The sequence below is a fragment of the Mytilus galloprovincialis genome, chromosome 6 (assembly GCF_965363235.1).
Source record: "Mytilus galloprovincialis chromosome 6, xbMytGall1.hap1.1, whole genome shotgun sequence".
Lineage (NCBI taxonomy): Eukaryota > Metazoa > Mollusca > Bivalvia > Mytilida > Mytilidae > Mytilus > Mytilus galloprovincialis.
In genome coordinates this window covers 48966842-48973997 of record NC_134843.1, presented here as the reverse complement: position 1 = coordinate 48973997, position 7156 = coordinate 48966842, and the positions used below count along the sequence as shown (strand labels likewise).

The following is a 7156-nucleotide window of genomic DNA, read 5'->3' as shown; positions in this document are numbered from 1 at the left end:
GCTGTCAGGGAAGATAGAATTCTGTGCACTAATGGTCCCGATGCTGAAAATGTCTTGGTTCATGAATTTGCTCACCAAGTCTACAATTATATGCCAGATGGAGATCACGAAAGCGTAACTTTAACATAATGATTATAAGTTAACAAGAATTATTAAGAATTCTTTCTTCTATAAACTTTCCTTGTGTTCAAAAGATAAAAATTGCTTGTATTGTTGGATTTTTTTTCAAGTATTAAATGATATTCTGTATAATTTGATTCAGAATTATAATCTTCCAAAACTAACACTTGTATATCGTATTGTTGGACGCAAATTTACCATTAAAAAAACATCTACATTTGTATTAGTAAAAAAATTACCACGAGTCTGGCACACGATAATTTCATGGCCAACTATTTTCCTCAATGTAAGCCAGTACGAGTTATCGCGCATGATTTTGATTTCTTATCCGTCTGATCAGTCTTTTTTGTGTGTGATATCTTATCAAGACAACATGCTGAGTTTGTAAAGACAATGTTGACACTCGTAAATAATTTAACTACCCTAAGTAAACAATATTATAAATATATGACACTGTAGCATGCTAGGTTCCGCGGCATGAATACGAGTTGTATAAAGATTATAAACTGACTTTATTTCCCGAAAGATATACAATTCGATTTTACCGAATATCAAACCATGCATACAAAATAAAAAGTCGAAAAAGGACAAATATGAGATCATGATTACCAAACATATAATTATATATATCTTTCGACGTAAACCCGAATATGAGACAGCGTAGAATTTGAATATACATACACAAACACAAACTCATTGCAAAATTTTGCTTTTTTATTAAAAGAATAAATTCAGTCTTTATTAAAAGAATAAATTCAGTCTCTGATTTTACTCTTATTTTCAGTTACCTCCCAGAATTGTTTGTTTATCAATATTTGCTCTAACTTTTCAGCCATGATTTCCGAGTGAAAAATTGGCCTTCAACACTAAATGCTTAATAGTACGTTTGCCCGCGACGATGCAGTTTAATAGTACTTTTTCCCGCGACGATGCAGTTTGTTTATAAATCACAATGGAAAACACGCTACAGTACATCAACGTATTGTCCTTTAAATAGCTTTAGTTTTGCTATGTGAAAAAAAGACAAATGTCGTATTAATAATGAATAAGTATAAATGTACAGCTAAATTTTCAAATTTCTTTAAAAATGTCTTCAGTTAAGACAAACTGTTTAACGATTTGAAAACTGGCAGCGTCTTCTATGTAAAATAAGATTGCAGATTTTTGCACTCCTATCACATTCACTGGCTACCTATAAAACAATAGACAATTTTTCAAATTGGATTGTTTTTCTAAAGTTTGGATGTTCCGAAGTGACAAAGTTTTTCTATAAAAGATCAGTTTGCAGGTGATCTTAGAATGGACACTATATCAATACATGTTTCTCAGTTTCAACAATATTTATACACGCTTCACATGTTCGTTGATGGATGGAAAGATCTCTCACTTACAATAATGATATAGTCTTAGATTACTTTTTTTATATAGATATAAGCCAATCGAAGCACATACTAATGAATTTATTTTCTGATATTCTCAAATTTTCCTAAAACCGTAAAGAAAGTCCCACAGAAAAAGTGTTTACAATAATGTTCCGAGTATAAGATATAAAAAAGGGGGATACCCTACCCGGAAAATAATATTACTGATATGTATAGGAAAGTTTAAACCACGGATTTGACTGAACTTGACAGTGTTATCTGAAATTCACAACAGGTGATCAAATGAATGATGATTTGTGAACTTCACACGGATATCTTTAGAAAACATGCTAATCGAAACAACAGGGGTCGCAGGCATCTGTTTGCATTATAATACTAAATTTTAACGATTCCAACTATCTCATTCATTCGATAAATAAAAAAATTAAAATTCTGCAAATACATGTACAATATAAATGCAAGAAGATTTCCGGGGATGAGTTGGTATGAGTTTCAATGAGACAGCTCTCCGTAAACTTTACCTTAACAGAACAATAATTAAAATAAGTTTCCTTTTTAATACAAATTTTACATAAATGTTCAAGTATAAAATTAAATATATTTCCCGATAGAAACTTCTGAAAGGAGAGAGACAAATTAAAATTAATTTTATTTTGTTTAATGCGATTTATTTTTCTCAGTAACAGTTAAAATGATAAAAGGAGAATGTACATCAAACAAGCAATAGACTAGTATACATCACATGTACATGTAAGATAGTACAGCGATTCATATTGCCAATTAAAAGCAGTGAAAAGGTATAAAATTGATGAAAGAAAATTTGACGTTTAAAATTTCATTCCAAATCCATCTACTACAAAAGATCTTCTGAAAGTGTTACTGCATCTGAAAAAATTAAGATAATGACACTTTTCCTGTTTCATCAAAACTAATTGGTCTTTTTAGAACATGAAAATAATATATATAAAATATGTATCTATTACTTCTATGTAAATCAGATGAGCATGTTTAAGTATCAAAATTGTTTAGTTACGACCGCCTAATTATTTAAAAAAAAAACTTTTTAAAAAGATATGTAAGAAAATTGCAAAAAAAAAAATCATTTTAGATGGGATTTCATTTTTTTTTAATACTCTTCACGAAAAACATCCAAAAATATGAGTTAATGTAGTAGTGAAAGATTTTATATTATCAAAAATAAAGAAAACTGACGGCTGGACAAAAAAATTCTTTTAAATTAAAATTTACACTTCTTTTGCTTTATTTACTGAATTTTTAAATTCATGATATAAAACATTGTATTAAATGTATAAATATTTTATGTGCAAATAGATTAAACTTTGTTTTGTGACTTGTGATCGAGCGATTTACTTGGTAGGACCATGGAAGTACTATATCAATATAATACTTCCATGGACTTAGAATTTTTCTCGCAATCTTCAAACAATGACAATAACTCCAGTTTTGGATAAAAAAGGCCCCGATTCATTAAATTTTGTAAAATATCAAATATATATCATTGGAAAGATTATAAAGCAAAGAATATATATTTATGCCAATGAATTTATTTCTAAAAATAGTGAAAGATGTAAGCATATATGAAAACTCCTTTGCAAACGTTTTTGATTTTGAATTGTATGAAGTAATAGGGAATGAACCACTTTTTTAAAAATGAAAATGGCCGTAACTTCTGCTATCCCGATTCAATTATAAAATATGTCATTAGAAAGCTAAGAATATGTATTTTCTAATGTGATGCCAATGAAAAAGATATTTATTTTTGTTTACTGTCAGCTAACCAAAATTCAATATTTCCTTTCATAATCTATAGTAAATTTATCGATATCGATTGCGATCAAATTTAGCGCATGCGCACCACGGGTGCTGATAATAGTTGCGTATGTTCTAAATTCATAATTTGAATGTTCGTTGTTTATCATTTCTTTTAGTTATTTATTCGTTTTTGTTATAGTTTAGGCACTAATCTCTAGTGTATGCACAATTAGACTTTTTGTGTAGAAGTGCATGTTTTTTGTAGCTGACCATGCGGTATGGGCTTTGCTCATTGTTAGAGGCCGTACAATGACCTTTATCTGTTAATTTATATGTCATTTGATCTCTTGTGGCAATCACACCACATCTTCTTTTTTATATGTACATTTATATACTATTTGACTTTATTGTGTATGAAGAGAAGCTTAAATCACAGCAGCAAAGTATTATTTGAAATCATGCAGATTATTTGTGCAAAAATGCCACTTCCTCTATGGCGGGGAGATAAAAATGTCTCCTCAGCTTCGGCAGGGGCATTATAATGCACGTCTCACCGTGCTATATAACCTCAACAACTAAGAAGTAAACATTTATCATAAACTCGTACCACCAGAAGGAAACTCCGACCAGTAATATGGCACAAAACTTTTTCCTGATACCATCATGCAACACCACTAGGAAAGAATTGTTCTACTAAAGAACAGTTTGAGTTGTTTTGTCTTACCCCCCTCAGTGACATCTGTAAGTAGTCTCTAATCATTCACGACTTCGGACTATTAGAATGCTTCGCTGAGCGCAGCCTGATACGACCGCAGAGGTTGAACCCTGAACAGCTGGGGCAAATTTGGACACAATATTCAAGCTTGATACTGTCTGAATCAAGATTTTGATCAATTTTTTGACATAATTTATGTTTCTGACACAAAATAAATGTGGTCAAAGATCTTATAAATGTATTGCGCAATACTGTGCAGTTGAAAATTTCTTCTTAAACTTTTCAAAAATACAAAATTTGACGCCAGAAACAGCATATTTATGACTCGCTTTTTGACTCTGTCAAGGCGAGACAAAAACTAAAACACAATCAAAACAAGTAGAGATATTTTTATTGGTTTAATGTAAAAATTGTTTTTAGACCATAATAACTCGTCATTTATACAAATGATAATATGCAACAAACTCACAATTGACGACTGTCATAAATCTTGCTGAGTCATACGATAATATAGCATTCAGTTTGAACTTCCTTTCAGCTAGGCAAACAAAACCGTTTCAATTGAAACTGCTTCCTATATATGGTGGCACAGAAATACACGTGTTATATTGTTAACTTTGTAGATAAAAGAGATTTATAATCATGCAAAGAACCATTGGATATGGTATGCTGACAGCTATGCTATGTCTAATCCAACAGAATATTGGGCAGAAGCAACTCAAGCATTTTTTCACGTGACTAATAGAACAGATGTCACGGGCGGTCTAAACATGTATGTCTTAATTGCTTTAATTGTGACAATATATGCTATGTCTTCTACAATTGTAACCTTGGTTTAATATAAAATAAAAATTCAAACAGTAAAAAGGTCCTGATGAAATAATAATTCTATAAGACAATAAGACAGATTTAAGAATAAGCGACAATAAAACAGGATAAAATTTTACCCTTTTACACAGTTACTGCAAGCTATATATATGACATTACATATGTTGAAAAATTAGACGCCACTTACTTCTGGCTTTAACTTATAAAAAAAAAACACTCGACAGTAAAACCGTTTATGAAGAAAAAAAAATTATGACAAAGGAGAAACATTTTAATTTTTTTTAGTGGGGAACTTTTCAAATTATATGCAGCAACATTCCAGCTGACAAACATATACAATACCGCTATGTTAATGATGAACAAAATTCGAAGGCTAAGATTATCATGAATTATCTTTCATTTTTGTTATCTCAACTCCGCTCTTCTTTCATCGCTCATGAACAACCAAACTAGCAGAACATGAACTACGTTTTGATCTACTTGATTTACCAGTTTGCCGCAAGTTGAAGTGAGATCATAAGTTTTCTGCGTGATATTTTTTTGTTCATTTGTCTTTTTGTCTCTTTCCCTTTCTTCTTGTTTTTTCTCTCTAGCTCCTTCATCCACTTATTTAGTTTGCATTTTCTTGTATAGTCATGTACTTTCTTTTCTTAGAACCGTTTAAATGTAGTCTTAACGAGTATCTATATTAATATATGTGCATGATTTGAAGTAGTAATGCTTTACATTTTACGAACATAATTATATGTGTAGAGGCATGAATGCATTTCCTGCTTTTCTTTTTTTTTCTTTCAGGTGCAACTTTGGCCAGTATGTATGCAGAACTGAGTCGGAAGGAAGAAAACACATACAGTCCCGTGACCCTTTGTTATTTGATTTTCTATCAAAGATCTACACAAATAATCAACCTAACATTTCAAGCGGACTTACTACATGCTGAATGTGAATTATTAGCATAAAAACTCTGCGTAGCTAAGGGTCAAGCAGCTGTTACTCAATATTAGATCGTATTTATATTTATAATATTATAATATACTTTAAAATAATAATTAAAGGATTCAAATCAAGGTGGTGTTATAAGTTATCATTTTATCATACATCTAAATATCTAAAGTTTAAGCAGATTTAGATCTTTTTTCTTTCTCTATCTAGTCAAATCAAACATAATGCAAATGAAGGAATATTACAAGATAAAAGAATATCGGAGTATGACTCAATATTATAGCCTCATGCAGCAAAATAGATTAATTTGACCATTATTTCGTATTGTCTATAATCTTGTTGCATTGAACACAAATGTTAAAAGCACACAAAGTCATCTACAATATACAGAAAAGATCTGAAAAGCATATAATATATCAAACCCAAACATTAGCTGAAAGAAGATAAAGGAGGGAGTTACAATCATATTATGATATCCAAAATAATAAGGCACCAGCCTATCCGTTAATTACGCTAGCTAATGATTGCCAATGATAAAATTGAGAATGTGTCAAAGCGACAACAACCCGACCATAGAGCAGACAACAGCCGAAGTCCACCAATGGGTTTTCAATGTAGCGAGGAACTCCCGCACCCGGAGGCGTCCCTCAGCTGGAGACAACTTTCCACTAGAGACCAAAAAAGTTTACATTCATTTAGGAGAAAGTTGTAAGCGGTCACTGAATGTATTTATATTTTTTGCCGGAAAACCCAAAGATTTATCATAAATATACTACTTTTCTGAAATCCTCGAAAAACACGGCCAACATTTCCTATATTAACCTGGGTGTCACTGTGTGGTCAAAATTAAGGGATTTTATTCGTAGTTCATCGATATCTACAATTATAACAATGATTTTTTCCGTTCATTTGTCGATGAAACTCTGTTGAATCTGTTTTAATATGTAATCTTTTAGAGGCACAAATATAAAAATCATACAAATACAAATATTTTATTGGCACAAACTCAATTACAATAATTGGCAACGGCCCATACAACTAGTATACTAAAAGTAATGATGCAGCAATTAAACAATAAATACTACATAGCATATCATACGTATGTATTCTTGTACTGACATGAATTGATGCCGAATACCTCGATCCTGTGATATTCCTCCGTTGGTCCAGTTAATAACAGCAGGTTTTGTGATATCCTAGGTATGCAGTTATGGTTGTCGCTAATTGTTGAAGGTCGTACGGTGTCCCATAGTTGTTTATTTCTATGTCATTTGGTCTATGGTGTCGTGACAATTCATACCACATAGATCTTATTTTCATTGGTAACCGTACGAACGACCCTTAGTAAGTTATGCAGAATTAACATGTTTGGATATTTATGGTTCTATGTAGCAAA

At 31.3% G+C, this 7156-nt stretch overlaps 1 long non-coding RNA gene across 1 annotated transcript; it reads left to right on the top strand.

Moving 5' to 3' along the window:
• Positions 1 to 4437: 4437 nt before the first annotated feature.
• Positions 4438 to 5885, top strand: LOC143078165 (uncharacterized). Its single transcript, XR_012979083.1, has 2 exons — positions 4438 to 4762; positions 5614 to 5885. It is a non-coding gene; the product is annotated as an uncharacterized LOC143078165 (long non-coding RNA).
• The last annotated feature ends 1271 nt before the right edge of the window (positions 5886 to 7156 follow it).